The sequence below is a fragment of the Zingiber officinale genome, chromosome 1A (genome assembly GCF_018446385.1).
Source record: "Zingiber officinale cultivar Zhangliang chromosome 1A, Zo_v1.1, whole genome shotgun sequence".
NCBI classification, from domain to species: domain Eukaryota; kingdom Viridiplantae; phylum Streptophyta; class Magnoliopsida; order Zingiberales; family Zingiberaceae; genus Zingiber; species Zingiber officinale.
The window spans coordinates 175,801,913-175,819,856 of NC_055987.1; the positions used below are offsets into that span (position 1 = coordinate 175,801,913).

Sequence of the window (17,944 nt, forward strand, 5' to 3'; positions counted from 1 at the left end):
AATTTTGTTTATAAATTCATTTTTAGAAATATTTTTTCCTAAAAAATTCTAAAGACTTAATTTTCTTTTTGACTGAATTTTTTTTGGAAAAATCCTTAGAATTTTTTTTCATTTACTTGGATTTTTTTCAAAAAAAAAAAATCTTTTAACTTAGAATTTTTTTTCCCTCTAATTAGAACCCCATTTTTGCTGTGATCAAAGGGGGAGAGAAAAATACAAGTTTAGGGGGAGTTAGAAAAATTTTAAAATTTCTGTTATTATTTAAAATTTCTGTTATTATTTTTATAAAAAGTGTTGCAATTTTACTAATTGCAAAAATTATGCTTAACTTGTTAGTTTAGTGATTTTTTCTTTAAAATTACTCTTTATGTCTATTTTAAACCCTAACTTGAACTTGGGTTGATGCACATCAAAAAGGGGGAGATTGTTGGACCCCGTGATAGTTTTGATATGATCAACCAAGTTAGTTAGGTCCTGCTGTGTTTGATCCCTGTGTCTGAGTGTGCAAGAGCTTAGGAGCACAGGAAGTCGAGCGGAAGACGCAGCTAGCGAGAAGGACTAAGACGGAAGGAGCCGACGGGCTTGTGTCCGGGACGAGAGCTACTAAGAGTACTCGGTGGGCGTGGCGCGATTCGAGGGGCGTTGGGACAAGGTCGCCGAGGAGAAGGGGAATGGGTTCGGGTGAGCCCTATTGGCCGCAATCCTCAGCTTGAGTCCCAAAAAGAAGGAAAAAGAGTTAAAAATGCTATAGAAATATTCTAGAGATTTTTAGAAATTTTTAGAAATTTTTAGAGTATTTTTATGCAATCTTTGGAGGTACCTAACTATAACTTCCTCCTAGTGGCACTGACTCTATAATTAGAGTCGTAGATTTTATCACAGTTCGGAGGGATTCCCACCGAAAAATTCGACAGAATCTCCCCTGTACCGGTGAGCAAATCCACAATACATAAAAGATATACACAGCCACATGCGGCTGGATCACAATATTCTTCACAACCACGCATTAATAAATCATATTCTAATCAAAAACTAAACTAGCAATAAGAATTAAACTCAAAACTCTCAGAACAAAGCATAACAAGCTACAACGCACTTCAAACTCAAGCATAAACTCATGGTTTCATAATGGAAATAAGGAAAATGAACTAGACATAAACTCTAAATGAATAAGTCTTGCTAGTCCCCTCTGGATCCCTCCATAGTTCAGCCACCACACACATCCATCATCACCACCACCCTGTCGCCTCCCTTCATATCTTAGCTTTTCCTTTATCTGCAGTAGGAGGAAAGAAAACAAGATCTATAAGCGAAAACGCTTAGTAAGTACTAATCTATCTCACAAAACTCGAAATGCATAAATGAAATGCATAAGTACTGAAACTGAAATACTAAAACTATCTGCATATGCTCATGGTATACAGAAAATGAACTAGATACAAATCATACTCAGTATCAAGCAGAATAACAAGAAACTAACTATGTAAACTTAGAATTAAGAAACTAACCATTCTTATTTATTCTAAGCATGTAACTTGTTTCATTTCTTATATCCTTGTGTTAGAAATTAACCTTTTAATTCCTATCTTTTACTCACTTCTTCTTTCTTTCTTTCTTAACTTTTCTTTCTTTACTTCTTTACCTTTCTTTACTTTGGTTTTCTTTTCTTGGGCCCAGGCTTAGTACCATCTCATGCGCGTTCCCTAATAGGTTGGGGTTGCGAGCCACCAATCCTAAAAGAGCAGACCTCGGTCTACCAGGGCCAAGACCTCGGAAATGGTCACCTGGATTTGTTTAACGACAAGCTCTTGGATGTCGGGTACTAGCCTCTTGTTTTACTTACTTGGTATCTTTCTTATTCTGATATTAAAAATGTCTTGGCATTTAATTAAGCTTTGGTGTGCTTTTAATCCTAAACCACTTCCAAAAGAAAATAGCTTCAGAAATTCTAAAACATGATAGTAGCATGGAAGGGAAACTAATTCCAGCAACCTAAATTATGGTAATTTAACTGAAATACACAGAAATAGCATGACAACAGCATAGAATTTCTACTCAGCAAGTTCTAAAGGAAATCATAGCATATTGTTCTGCATATTACAGTAACTAGCTTGCATATTCAAAAGGGAAACTTAGCATGTCGAATTCTAAAGAATAGCTATCATAGAATGTCCTACACAGCAAGTTCTAAAGGAAAACATAGCATATTGTTCTGCATATTACGGTAACTAGCTTGCATATTCAAAAGGGAAACTTAGCGTGTCGAATTCTAAAGAATAGCTATCATAGAATGTCTCTTAATGCAGAAATTCCAAAACATGCTAAATCCGAAATCTTATAAATCTCAAAGGATGTCTATATGCAAACTCAGCAAAGGATCCATAACACAAAACCAACTTGGAGTTTGTCCTAAAGTTTTGGCACAGCTAAAGACCAAAAACAAGGAAACAAACCCTTGACATAAAAATTCAGCATCCTAATGCTTTAGAGGAGGTTTGGCATAGTCACTGTGGCACAATTCAGGGGTCCGAACAGCCATCTTAAAACCCAAATCCATTCTCCCAATTCGGCACAGCATGGAATACAATCCAGCCCTAGCATGAATCAAGTTCGGCACAAGGAAGCCCTAGTAAAAAAAAAAACTCAACAAGAACACCAAGCGTACGGAGCAACTCCTACCGCAGGTGAGTAGTACTTACCACGGTTTGCTTGCACTTACAACCGAAGGAGAGGAAGAGGCTTCTAGGGTTTTCGGCAGTGACTCCAAACTTGAGATTTGAACCCTTCCTCCTGTCCACGAGCTCTCTTCGACAAGGAGACTTCGAATCAGTGAAGAACCCACGGTGAGAAGTGCTCGCCGGCCGCCGAAGATGAAGCCTTAGCTTCGTTTTCGCCCGAGAGGGATCGCCGTCGCGAGAGGAAGAGAGGAAAGTTAGGTTTTCCGGAAAAGGTTTCGGGTTCTGGTAAAACACTTAAGCTTTCCTTTAAATCTAGGGTTTCCATTATAACTATACTTTATATCCAATTCTCTCCATATTAAGTTGACAAAGTCCGTGTAGCTCAGCTGGTTTGGGCCGGTTTTGCTTAAAGCCCAGCTCATGGGTTCGAATCCCAGCCGCGCACTTTTATTCCCCTTTTATTCAAAACGCTCTAACTATAGCTTAAATATATTCCACCTCCTATATAATTAACAAAGCTTTTGTAGACCGGTTGGTTTGCTGCGCTTTGACTAAGTCGAGGCTCGCGGATTCGAGTCTCGGCTGCCACTATTTTCCTTCTTATTTATTCTTATTCCTAATTACTACTTATATACATATTGCTCCATATGCAACTAACAAAAACTCGCTGGCTTAGTTGGTCAGGTCGGTTTTGGCTTGGGTCAGTCTGACCCGAGGTCCCGGGTTCAAACCTCACTTCCAACGCTTTTTGCCTAAACTTCTTTGGTTTTGTAGAAATGCTAAACGACCTCCAAAAATTATGCAAAAATACTCTAAAAATTTCTAAAAATCTCTAGAATATTTTAAAAGCATTTTCAAATATCTTTATGGACATTTGAAACTCAGAATAGGAAAAATGGGTGTTATAATCCTCCATACCTCTTAAAAGTTAGTCCTCGAACTTAGAATAGCTCTGGATATTTCTCATACTGTCCTCCCGCTCCCAAGTGATTTCCTCGTGCTTCGGTGCCGGACGACCTTCACTAGTGGTACTTCTTTGTTCCTCAATCTCTTGACTGCTCTCTGTGTAGGTCTGCGCTCATAACTAAGATCCTCTTGGATCCGCATTGACTGAATCACTTGGCTCAGGTCATGGAGACACTTCCTTAGCATGGAGACATGAAATACATTGTGTATTCTTGACATGTCTTGTGGTAAGTCCAGATTGTAAGCTACTTTCCCAATCCTCTCTATGATCTGTAAGGTCCTACATAGCGAGGACTTAATTTGCCCTTCTTGCCAAATCTCATCACCCCTTCATAGGAGCGACCTTGAGGAAAACCGAATCTCCTACTTGGAATTCCAATGGCCTACGGCGTGTCAGGATAACTCTTCTGTCTGCTCTGGCGTCTCGATTCTCTGTCGATTTTTGGATTGCTTGAGTAGTCTCGTCTATCACCTCTGTCTGAATGCCTAGCTCTGCTTCCATCTCTTTTCTCTCTCCGCTTCTTGCCAGCATATGGGTGATCTGCATTTCCTGCCATAAAGTGCTTCATAAGGTGCCATCTTGATGGTGGCACGATAGCTATTGTTAGCGAATTCATCTAAGCACAAATACTTGCACCAACTTCCTTTGAAATCTAGCGCACAAGCTCGAGCATGTCTTCTAAAATCGATTCACTCGCCTCCGTCATCCATCATCTGTGGATGGAAAGGCATCTGAACGAGTTTGGTGCCTAGTGCATTCTGAACGCACTCCCAAAAGTGTGAGGTGAGCGCCCATCTCTATCGAAACGATAGATTTAGGAACTCCATGAGGTCGACTACTTCTTTAACATATAGTTGGGCCAACTGCTCTATGGAGTGGGACACCTTGATGGCTAGGAAATGAGCAGACTTGGTTAATCGGTCTACTATTACCCATATCGCATCATATCCATTGGTGGTTCTTGGAAGACTGTTATGAAGTCCATGGAAATGTCTTCCCATTTCCATTGTATTGGAAGAGGTCAAGAACTCCTTACCTCCTTACCTGTATTGGCACTCAAGCAGGTATTGACATACTTAGCTACATCTCTTTGAGTCCGACCACCAAAACTGTTTCACATCCTGGTACATCTTGGACGAACCGGGATGCATGGAGTATGGTGTATTGTGAGCTTCCTCTAAGATCTTCTTTCTCGGTTCCTCATCATTCACGCAAATCGACTCCTCCGATAAAGAATTCCATACGTTACTCTAAACTCGAGTTGTCTTCTTCTCAGATCCCCCCTGATCCTCCGAATATCCGGATCTTCACTTTGCTTTCTCATCTCCACAAGCAATGTGGACTCTAAGGTCAATGCAGAGGCTGTCCTTCGATAATTTCAAGTCAAAAATCTTTGCAGTGGCAGGGCTAGTGATGACAAGGACATCGGTGATGCACTAGATTTTCGCTGAGTGCATCCGCCACTTTGTTAGCTTTGCCGGGTGGTAGAGAATTTCACAATCGTAATCTTTGACCAATTCCAGCCACCTACGTTGTCTCATGTTTAAGTCCTTCCGAGTGAAGAAGTACTTAAGACTACGATGATCTGTGAAAATTCTACTGGACTCCATACAAATAATGTCGCCGAGTTTAAGTGCAACTACACTGCCATTCGAGATCATGAGTAGGGTAGTTCTTCTCATAGTCTTTGAGTTATCGGAAGCATAAGCTATGACCTTTCCTTCTTGCATGAGTACGACTCCTAAACCCATCTTGGAAGCATCACTGTAGATGTCGAAACTCTTGTCGCTCTGTGGAACAGTCAGAATGGGAGCACTGATCGTCTCTTCTTTAGCTCTTGGAAGCTCGCTCACATTTATCGACCATTCGAATCTCTTGTTCTTTCCGGTGAGGGCATTAGCGGAGAAGCTATCCTGGAAAAATCCTCCACGAACTTCCTAGTACCGCTAGACCAAGGAAGCTTCGATCTCTCCGACGTTCTTGGGTCTACTCCGGTTGTTGACCGTTCCACTTTGGTGGATCCACTTGAATACCTTCTTTGGAAATAATGTGACCTAAAACGCCACCTGAACCGTAACTCGCACTTTGAGAATTTAGCATAAAACTGCTTTAAGAGTCTGCAATACTATCCTCAAGTGCGTGTCATGCTCCTCTGGGGTCCTTGAATAGACGAGAATGTCATCGATGAATACAATGACAAATTTGTCAAGATATTCTCTGAACACTCTGCTCATTAGGTCCATGAAGACTGCAGTGCATTGGTCACTCCAAATGGCATAACTACAAACTCGTAGTGTCCATATCTCGTTCGAATGCCGTTCTGGGTATATCTCTTTCTTTCACCTTCACTGATGGTACCCAGAGCGCAAGTCTATCTTTGAGAACACCGTCGCTCCTCTTAACCGATCAAATAAGCCATCGATCCGGGAAGGGGTACTTGTTCTTGATTGTCACTTGATTCAAAGCTCGTAGTCTATGCACATCCGCATTGTCCCATCTTTCTTCTTGACAAACAACACAGAAGTCCCCAAGGTGAGTGACTAGGCGAATGAAGCCTTTGTCCAAGAACTCCTGTAGTTGCTCTTGTAACTCCTTCACTCTGCTGGAGACATGCGATACGGAGCTTGAAATTGGACGGTTCCAGGAACCAATTCAATCTCAAATTCCACCTCTCTGTTGGGAGGTAGTCAGTAGCTCTTCGGAAATACCGGATACTCGCATACTACCCGGACCTCCTCCTGCTTGAGTCCCTTCTCCTCTTCTGCCTTTACTATGTATGCAAGAAAACCTGCACACCCTTTAGCTAACATCTGGTGTGCTGCTAGGGATGAGAGGAGCTTCTGGGTCTTCTTCCTTGGCACTCCTGTGAACTCAAAAGTTGGCTCACCTTCTGGACTAAAAATTACTTTCTTTCTGCGGCAGTCCACTGAGGCACTGTACTTGCTGAGGAAATCCATACCAAAAATGATATCGAAATCCTGCATGGCGAGGACTATTAGATTTACATATAGCTCTCGGTCTGCAATTCTAACCAGTACAGCTCGAAGCCACTGATTGGGTTCCATGACTTCCCCAGAAGGTAGGGTCGTCAGGAACCTGGCAAAAGGTATCGATACAAACGACCAGTGTCAAATAGTACAGTAGCTATGTGCTGGAAAATAACTACTTGACCTGTTACGACCGTGGAGGCACTAGCAGCTTCTTCTTTGGTGAGGGAGAATACTCTGGCACCATCAAAGGCTGGGACTGGTGGGGCTTCTAACCTTCCTTGACTGATGTAGGGTCCCTCTAATGCTACTCCCATGTGGTGCAACTGTGCAGGCTGGCCTCCATATTGCAATGGCTGTGGCTGAGGTGCTTTGAATTTATTAGGACACTCTTTAGCCATGTGTCCTTCCTGACCACAGGAGTAACATCCAGTCTTACCCAGAAGACAAGCTCCTGGATGTGTTCTCCCACATTTGGGACAGGGAGGGAACTTGGTCTGCTTGCTTGCTGGTCCTCCCTTCTGGCCACCTCCTGTGTTCCACTGCTTCCTTTTACCTTTGCCTTTCCAGTTCTGTTTACTTGACTGTGACTTCTGGCTTCCTGCTGTCTTGTCCTCTGTCTTCACTGCTTATGTTGTGCTCACTGTGCTTTGATGTTGTTCATGTAATGTTCAGCAATTAATGCTCTCTTGATCAATTCTTCGCCCTGGGGTCGATGAGCTCCACCGCTCACATTCTGCTATCTCGTGGTCTCGGATTCGAGCATCACCGACTCGCTCCTTCTCTGACTCACTAGCTCGGGCAGAGACGAGCTAACCTGTTGAACTTCTTGGTCGCTTCCTCCATCGACAGTCACCTTGCTTGAACTCTATAAACTCCTCGTAGTGCTTGTTGGTGATCCGCAGTGAAAGAACTCTTCATAAAACTCGACTGAAAATCAGCCCAGCTCATCTGATCAGCTGCTCTCTTGGTCTTTATCCTCTCCCACCACATGCGAGCATCTCCAGACAGGCAGAAAGAGACGCACTTGACCTTCTCGACTTCTGGCCAGTCAAGAAGCTCCATAGTGCTCTCTAGTGTTTTAAACCAAGCCTGGGCATCCCAGGGCTCAGTTGTGCCCGAGAAGCTCTCTGGTTTCAGCTTCTGGTCTCTGGAGTGCTGTGACGGCTCCCTGCGTAGCTGGTGTAGTCTCAATTACCACTGCGGCCTCTGTAGTGACAGCTGGAGGAGGGGGAGGAACCGCTGGTTGGTTTGCCATCAGATTGGCAATCACTTGCTGCTGCTCTGCTACCTGCCTCTAGAGCTGAGCAACTACTTCAGAAAGGTTGGGCTCAGTTGCTCTAGTCACTTCGTTCTCTTGAGCTGGTTCCTCAGTGTGAGTAGCACGGGGATGTCCTCTTCTTGCCATCTAATTATGAAAGGTAAAGGCTTGATATCTTACTTTAACCCTTCTAATCATACTTAAATATGAATAAAAAAAAAAAGGAAGCTAAGTCTTTTATCTTACTTTAGTACTCAAAAAGGAAAGTACTCTATACTGCAGTTAATAATAAGAAAAGCAGAAATAAGAAAGGAATTTAAATACTTTCTTACTTGGAGACGGCAAGGATGATGCTGATGTGTGTGTGATGTGGAGAATGGAACGGGAGATTGTTACCTAACTATAACTTCCCTCCTAGTGGCACTGACTCTATAATTAGAGTCAGGTAGATTTTATCACAGTTCAGAGGGATTCCCACCGAAAAATTCGGCAGAGTCTCCCCTGTACCGGTGAGCAAATCCACAATACATAAAAGATATACACAGCCACATGCGGCTGGATCACAATATTCTTCACAACCACGCATTAATAAATCATATTCTAATCAAAAACTAAACTAGCAATAAGAATTAAACTCAAAACTCTTAGAACAAAGCATAACAAGCTACAATGCACTTCAAACTCAAGCATAAACTCATGGTTTCATAATGGAAATAAGGAAAATGAACTAGACATAAACTCTAAATGAATAAGTCTTGCTAGTCCCCTCTGGATCCCTCCATAGTTCAGCCACCACACACATCCATCATCACCACTACCCTGTCGCCTCCCTTCATATCTTAGCTTTTCCTTTATCTGCAGTAGGAGGAAAGAAAACAAGATCTATAAGCGAAAACGCTTAGTAAGTACTAATCTATCTCACAAAACTCGAAATGCATAAATGAAATGCATAAGTACTGAAACTGAAATACTAAAACTATCTGCATATGCTCATGGTATACAGAAAATGAACTAGATACAAATCATACTCAGTATCAAGCAGAATAACAAGAAACTAACTATGTAAACTTAGAATTAAGAAACTAACCATTCTTATTTATTCTAAGCATGTAACTTGTTTCATTTCTTATATCCTTGTGTTAGAAATTAACCTTTTAATTCCTATCTTTTACTCACTTCTTCTTTCTTTCTTTCTTAACTTTTCTTTCTTTACTTCTTTACCTTTCTTTACTTTGGTTTTCTTTTCTTGGGCCCAGGCTTAGTACCATCTCATGCGCGTTCCCTAATAGGTTGGGGTTGCGAGCCACCAATCCTAAAAGAGCAGACCTCGGTCTACCAGGGCCAAGACCTCGGAAATGGTCACCTGGATTTGTTTAACGACAAGCTCTTGGATGTCGGGTACTAGCCTCTTGTTTTACTTACTTGGTATCTTTCTTATTCTGATATTAAAAATGTCTTGGCATTTAATTAAGCTTTGGTGTGCTTTTAATCCTAAACCACTTCCAAAAGAAAATAGCTTCAGAAATTCTAAAACATGATAGTAGCATGGAAGGGAAACTAATTCCAGCAACCTAAATTATGGTAATTTAACTGAAATACACAGAAATAGCATGACAACAGCATAGAATTTCTACTCAGCAAGTTCTAAAGGAAATCATAGCATATTGTTCTGCATATTACAGTAACTAGCTTGCATATTCAAAAGGGAAACTTAGCATGTCGAATTCTAAAGAATAGCTATCATAGAATGTCCTACACAGCAAGTTCTAAAGGAAAACATAGCATATTGTTCTGCATATTACGGTAACTAGCTTGCATATTCAAAAGGGAAACTTAGCGTGTCGAATTCTAAAGAATAGCTATCATAGAATGTCTCTTAATGCAGAAATTCCAAAACATGCTAAATCCGAAATCTTATAAATCTCAAAGGATGTCTATATGCAAACTCAGCAAAGGATCCATAACACAAAACCAACTTGGAGTTTGTCCTAAAGTTTTGGCACAGCTAAAGACCAAAACAAGGAAACAAACCCTTGACATAAAAATTCAGCATCCTAATGCTTTAGAGGAGGTTTGGCATAGTCACTGTGGCACAATTCAGGGGTCCGAACAGCCATCTTAAAACCCAAATCCATTCTCCCAATTCGGCACAGCATGGAATACAATCCAGCCCTAGCATGAATCAAGTTCGGCACAAGGAAGCCCTAGTAAAAAAAAAAACTCAACAAGAACACCAAGCGTACGGAGCAACTCCTACCGCAGGTGAGTAGTACTTACCACGGTTTGCTTGCACTTACAACCGAAGGAGAGGAAGAGGCTTCTAGGGTTTTCGGCAGTGACTCCAAACTTGAGATTTGAACCCTTCCTCCTGTCCACGAGCTCTCTTCGACAAGGAGACTTCGAATCAGTGAAGAACCCACGGTGAGAAGTGCTCGCCGGCCGCCGAAGATGAAGCCTTAGCTTCGTTTTCGCCCGAGAGGGATCGCCGTCGCGAGAGGAAGAGAGGAAAGTTAGGTTTTGGGAAAAGGTTTCGGGTTATGGTAAAACACTTAAGCTTTCCTTTAAATCTAGGGTTTCCATTATAACTATACTTTATATCCAATTCTCTCCATATTAGGTTGACAAAGTCCGTGTAGCTCAGCTGGTTTGGGCCGGTTTTGCTTAAAGCCCAGCTCATGGGTTCGAATCCCAGCCGCGCACTTTTATTCCCCTTTTATTCAAAACGCTCTAACTATAGCTTAAATATATTCCACCTCCTATATAATTAACAAAGCTTTTGTAGACCGGTTGGTTTGCTGCGCTTTGACTAAGTCGAGGCTCGCGGATTCGAGTCTCGGCTGCCACTATTTTCCTTCTTATTTATTCTTATTCCTAATTACTACTTATATACATATTGCTCCATATGCAACTAACAAAAACTCGCTGGCTTAGTTGGTCAGGTCGGTTTTGGCTTGGGTCAGTCTGACCCGAGGTCCCGGGTTCAAACCTCACTTCCAACGCTTTTTGCCTAAACTTCTTTGGTTTTGTAGAAATGCTAAACGACCTCCAAAAATTATGCAAAAATACTCTAAAAATTTCTAAAAATCTCTAGAATATTTTAAAAGCATTTTCAAATATCTTTATGGACATTTGAAACTCAGAATAGGGAAAATTGGGTCGTTACAATCCTCCATACCTTATAAAAAGTTCGTCCTCGAACTTAGAATAGCTCTGGATACTTCTGTCTCATACTGTCCTCCCGCTCCCAAGTGATTTCCTCGTGCTTCTGGTTCTGCCAGACGACCTTCACTAGTGGTACTTCTTTATTTCTTAATCTCTTGACTGCTCTGTCCACTATCTGTGTAGGTCTGCTCTCATAACTAAGATCCTCTTGGATCTGCATTGACTGAGGCTGAATCACTTGGCTCGGGTCATGGAGACACTTCCTTAGCATGGAGACATGAAATACATTGTGTATTCTTGACATGTCTTGTGGTAAGTCCAGTAAGCTACTTTCCCAATCCTCTCTACGATCAGGTCCTACATAGCGAGGACTTAATTTGCCCTTCTTGCCAAATCTCATCACCCCTTCATAGGAGCGACCTTGAGGAAAACCGAATCTCCTACTTGAATTCCAATGGCCTACCAGGTGTCAAGATAACTCTTACATGCCTCCGGCCTCGATTCTCTGTCGATTTTGGATTGCTTGAGTAGTCTACATCACCTCTCGAATGCCTAGCTCGCTTCCATCTCTTTCTCTCTCCCTTCTTGCCGATATGGGTGATCTGCGATTTCGCCATAAAGTGCTTCATAAGGTGCCATCTTGATGGTGGTAGCTATTGTTGTAGGCTAATTCAGCTAAGCACAAATACTTGCACCAACTTCCTTTCAAATCTAGCGCACAAGCTCGAGCATGTCTTCTAAAATCGATTCACTCGCCTGTCCATCCCCATGGATGGAAAGTCTTGAACTTGAGTTGGTGCCTAGTGCATTCGAACGCACTCCCAAAAGTGTGAGGTGAAGCGCCCATCTCTATCGTAAACGATAGATTTAGGAACTCCATGAGGTCCGACTACTTCTTTAACATATAGTTGGGCCAACTGCTCTAGAGTGGGACACCCTGATGGCTAGAAAAAGCAGACTTGGTTAATCGGTCTACTATTACCCATATCGCATCATATCCATGGTGGTTCTTGGAAGACCTGATTATGAAGTCCATGGAAATGTCTTCCCATTTCCATTCGGTATCGGAAGAGGTGAAGAACTCCTCCTGGTCTCTGGTGTTTTGACTCAGGCAGGTACCGACATACTTAGCTACATCTCTTTTGAGTCCCGACCACCAAAACCTCTGTTTCACATCCTGGTACATCTTGGACGAACCAGGACGCAGGAGTAGTGTATTGTGAGCTTCCTCTAAGATCTTCTTCTCGTTCCTCATCATACGCAAACGCGACTCCTCCGATAAAGAATTCACCGTCTTACTCTAAACTCGAGTTGTCTTCTTTCAGATCCCCGCCGATCCTCCGAATATCCGGATCTTCACTTTGCTTTCTCAGTATCTCCACAAGCAATGTGGACTCTAAGGTCAATGCAGAGTCGTCCTTCGATAATTTCAAGTCCAAAATCGACAACTCCTTCTGGCAGGGCTAGTGATGACAAGGACATCGGTGATGCACTAGATTTTCTACTGAGTGCATCTGCCACTTTGTTAGCTTTGCCTGGGTGGTAGAGAATTTCACAGTCGTAATCTTTGACCAATTCCAGCCACCTACGCTGTCTCATGTTTAAGTCCTTCTGAGTGAAGAAGTACTTAAGACTCTGATGATCCATGAAAATTCTACACTGGACTCCATACAAATAATGTCGCCAGAGTTTAAGTGCAAAAACTACAGCTGCCAGCTCGAGATCATGAGTAGGGTAGTTCTTCTCATAGTCTTTGAGTTGTCTGGAAGCATAAGCTACGACCTTTCCTTCTTGCATGAGTACAGCTCCTAAACCCATCTTGGAAGCATCAGTAGATGTCGAAACTCTTGTCGCCCTGTGGAACAGTCGAATGGGAGCACGGGTCGTCTTTTCCTTGGAAGCTCTGCTCACATTTATCCGACCATTCGAATCTCTTGTTCTTTCCGGTGAGGTTAGCGGAGAAGCTATCCTGGAAAAATCCTCCACGAACTTCCTGTAGTACCCTGCTAGACCAAGGAAGCTTCGATCTCTCTGACGTTCTTGGGTCTACTCCAGTTGTTGACTGCTTGGCTGGATCCACTTGAATACCTTCTTTCGAAATAATGTGACCTAAAACGCCACCGATTTAACGAACTCGCACTTTGAGAATTTAGCATAAAGTCGCTTTCGCTAGTATTATCCTCAAGTGCGTGTCATGCTCCTCCGGGGTCCTTGAATAGACTAGAATGTCATCGATGAATACAATGACAAATTTGTCAAGATATTCTCTGAACACTCTGCTCATTAGGTCCATGAAGACCGCAGTGCATTGGTCACTCCAAATGGCATAACTACAAACTCGTAGTGTCCATATCTGGTTCTGAATGCCGTTCTGGTATATCTCTTTCTTCACCTTCACTGATGGTACCCAGAGCGCAAGTCTATCTTCGAGAACACCGTCGCTCCTCTTAACCGATCAAATAAGCCATCGATCCTGGGAAGGGGTACTTGTTCTTGATTGTCACTTGATTCAAAGCTCGAGTATACACATCCGCATTGTCCCATCTTTCTTCTCGACAAACAACACAGGAGCTCCCAAGGTGAGTGACTAGGGCGAATGAATTTTTGCAAATGACGCTCCGAAGAAGAAAATCCATCGCGGATCTGAGAAGACTGAAGTGGATCCCGAACCAATTCAATCTCAAATTACCTCCTTGCGGCAAGGATAGCAAATTGAAGATAGATTGGAGAACCCCAAAGCCGATCTCGCGAAGTCCCCTCCGCCTCGCTTTACTATGATGAAGAAAACCCGACTCACGATTTCTGCGACGGTTATCGCTTCCTGCACTCCTGTGAACTCAAAAGTTGGCTCACCTTCCGGACTAAAATTACTTTCTTTCTGCGGCAGGCACTGTAATTGCTGAGGAAATCCATACCAAAATGATATCGAAATCCTGCATGGCGAGGACTATTAGATTTACATATAGCTCTCGGTCTGCAACTCAAGCTCGAAGCCACTGATTGGATTCCACGACTTCCCAGGTAGGGTTGTGAACTCGAGTTCATACTTTCAGGCACCGTAAACTCGGCAAAAGGTATCGATAAAAGAATGGGTCGCCCAAAGGTCAAATAAAGCTATGTCGGAAAATAACTACTGACCACAACCGCTGGAGGCACTAGCGCTTCTTCTTCGTGAGGAGAATACTCGCACCATCAAAGGCCGGACCGTGGGGCTTCTAACCTTCCTCGATCGATGTAGGGTCCCTCTAACGCTACTCCCATGTGGTGCAACTGCAGGCTGGCCTCCATATTGCAATGGCTGGTGGCCGAGGTGCTTTGAATTTATTAGGACACTCTTTAGCCATGTGTCCTTCCGACCACATGAGTAACATCCAGTCTTACCCGTAAGACAAGCTCCTGGATGTGTTCTCCCACATTTGGGACGAGGAGGAACTTGGTCCTTGCTTGGTCCTCCCTTCGCCACCTCCGTGTTCCATCGCCTTTTACCTTTCGCCTTTCCAGCCTGCTTACTGTGACCGGCTTCCCGCCTTGTCCTCTGCCTTCACCGGCTTATGTCAGGCTCATTGTGCTTTGATGTTGTTCATGTAATGTTCAAGAATTAATGCTCCATCGATCAATTCTTCGCCACCTGGGGTCGATGAGCTCCACCGCTCACATCTGCTATCTCGTGGTCTCGGATTCGAGCATCACCGACTCGCTCCTTCTCTCAGACTCACTAGCTCGGTAGACGAGCTAACTGCTGAACTTCTTGGTCGCTTCCTCCACCGATGTGTCACCTTCTTGAACTCTATAAACTCCTCGTAGTGCTTGTTGGTGATCCGCAGTGAAAGAACTCTTCATAAAACTCGACTGAAAATCAGCGCTCATCTGATCACCGCTCTCTTGGTCTTTATCCTCTCCCACCACATACGAGCATCTCCAGACAGGCAGAAAGCCTTCTCGACTTCGGCCACCAAGAAGCTCCATAGTGCTCTCTAGTGTTTTAAACCAAGCCCGGCATCCAGGCTCACCGTGCTGAAGCTCTCTGTTTCGGCTTGACCATCAGATAAGATAAGCTCGGTCTCGGGTGCCGGTTCCCTCGAGTAGTGGTGGAGTCTCGCCCACCGGGTCTCGCAATACAACCGAGGAGGGGAGGAACGGTTTGCCATCGATTGCAATCACGCCGCTCGCTACTTGCCTGAGCCGAGCAACCACTTGTAAAGGTTGGGCTCACCGCTTCAGGCACTCTCGCCTCTCGTGGTTCCTCGGTGTGAGTAGCACGGACGCCCTCTTCTTGCCATCTAATTATGAAAGGTAAAGGCGATATCTTACTTTAACCCTTCTAATCATACTTAAATACGAATAAATAAAAGGAAACTAAATCTTCTATCTTACTTTAGTACTAAAAGGAAAGTACTCTATACTGCAGAAAAATAAGGAAAGCGAAATAAGAAAGGAATTTAAATACTTTCTTACTTGGAGACAGCAAGGATGATGCTGATGTGTGATTCTAGAGATCTTTGGAAATTTTTAGAAATTTTTACACTATTTTTATACACTTTTGGAGATTTTACCTAACTATAACTTCCTCCTAGTGGCACTGACTCTATAATTAGAGTCAGGTAGATTTTATCACAGTTCAGAGGGATTCCCACCGAAAAATTCGGCAGAGTCTCCCCTGTACCGGTGACCAAATCCACAATACATAAAAGATATACACAGCCACATGCGGCTGGATCACAATATTCTTCACAACCACGCATTAATAAATCATATTCTAATCAAAAACTAAACTAGCAATAAGAATTAAACTCAAAACTCTTAGAACAAAGCATAACAAGCTACAATGCACTTCAAACTCAAGCATAAACTCATGGTTTCATAATGGAAATAAGGAAAATGAACTAGACATAAACTCTAAATGAATAAGTCTTGCTAGTCCCCTCTGGATCCCTCCATAGTTCAGCCACCACACACATCCATCATCACCACCACCCTGTCGCCTCCCTTCATATCTTAGCTTTTCCTTTATCTGCAGTAGGAGGAAAGAAAACAAGATCTATAAGCGAAAACGCTTAGTAAGTACTAATCTATCTCACAAAACTCGAAATGCATAAATGAAATGCATAAGTACTGAAACTGAAATACTAAAACTATCTGCATATGCTCATGGTATACAGAAAATGAACTAGATACAAATCATACTCAGTATCAAGCAGAATAACAAGAAACTAACTATGTAAACTTAGAATTAAGAAACTAACCATTCTTATTTATTCTAAGCATGTAACTTGTTTCATTTCTTATATCCTTGTGTTAGAAATTAACCTTTTAATTCCTATCTTTTACTCACTTCTTCTTTCTTTCTTTCTTAACTTTTCTTTCTTTACTTCTTTACCTTTCTTTACTTTGGTTTTCTTTTCTTGGGCCCAGGCTTAGTACCATCTCATGCGCGTTCCCTAATAGGTTGGGGTTGCGAGCCACCAATCCTAAAAGAGCAGACCTCGGTCTACCAGGGCCAAGACCTCGGAAATGGTCACCTGGATTTGTTTAACGACAAGCTCTTGGATGTCGGGTACTAGCCTCTTGTTTTACTTACTTGGTATCTTTCTTATTCTGATATTAAAAATGTCTTGGCATTTAATTAAGCTTTGGTGTGCTTTTAATCCTAAACCACTTCCAAAAGAAAATAGCTTCAGAAATTCTAAAACATGATAGTAGCATGGAAGGGAAACTAATTCCAGCAACCTAAATTATGGTAATTTAACTGAAATACACAGAAATAGCATGACAACAGCATAGAATTTCTACTCAGCAAGTTCTAAAGGAAATCATAGCATATTGTTCTGCATATTACAGTAACTAGCTTGCATATTCAAAAGGGAAACTTAGCATGTCGAATTCTAAAGAATAGCTATCATAGAATGTCCTACACAGCAAGTTCTAAAGGAAAACATAGCATATTGTTCTGCATATTACGGTAACTAGCTTGCATATTCAAAAGGGAAACTTAGCGTGTCGAATTCTAAAGAATAGCTATCATAGAATGTCTCTTAATGCAGAAATTCCAAAACATGCTAAATCCGAAATCTTATAAATCTCAAAGGATGTCTATATGCAAACTCAGCAAAGGATCCATAACACAAAACCAACTTGGAGTTTGTCCTAAAGTTTTGGCACAGCTAAAGACCAAAACAAGGAAACAAACCCTTGACATAAAAATTCAGCATCCTAATGCTTTAGAGGAGGTTTGGCATAGTCACTGTGGCACAATTCAGGGGTCCGAACAGCCATCTTAAAACCCAAATCCATTCTCCCAATTCGGCACAGCATGGAATACAATCCAGCCCTAGCATGAATCAAGTTCGGCACAAGGAAGCCCTAGTAAAAAAAAAAACTCAACAAGAACACCAAGCGTACGGAGCAACTCCTACCGCAGGTGAGTAGTACTTACCACGGTTTGCTTGCACTTACAACCGAAGGAGAGGAAGAGGCTTCTAGGGTTTTCGGCAGTGACTCCAAACTTGAGATTTGAACCCTTCCTCCTGTCCACGAGCTCTCTTCGACAAGGAGACTTCGAATCAGTGAAGAACCCACGGTGAGAAGTGCTCGCCGGCCGCCGAAGATGAAGCCTTAGCTTCGTTTTCGCCCGAGAGGGATCGCCGTCGCGAGAGGAAGAGAGGAAAGTTAGGTTTTCCGGAAAAGGTTTCGGGTTCTGGTAAAACACTTAAGCTTTCCTTTAAATCTAGGGTTTCCATTATAACTATACTTTATATCCAATTCTCTCCATATTAAGTTGACAAAGTCCGTGTAGCTCAGCTGGTTTGGGCCGGTTTTGCTTAAAGCCCAGCTCATGGGTTCGAATCCCAGCCGCGCACTTTTATTCCCCTTTTATTCAAAACGCTCTAAC

At 42.5% G+C, this 17,944-nt stretch overlaps 1 long non-coding RNA gene across 1 annotated transcript; it reads right to left on the reverse strand.

Annotated features, from left to right (window-relative positions):
• Positions 1–2,453: 2,453 nt before the first annotated feature.
• Positions 2,454–3,120, reverse strand: LOC122038483. Its single transcript, XR_006127878.1, has 2 exons — positions 2,700–3,120; positions 2,454–2,626 (listed from the first exon to the last, which is right to left on the reverse strand). It is a non-coding gene; the product is annotated as an uncharacterized LOC122038483 (long non-coding RNA).
• Positions 3,121–17,944: the final 14,824 nt, after the last annotated feature.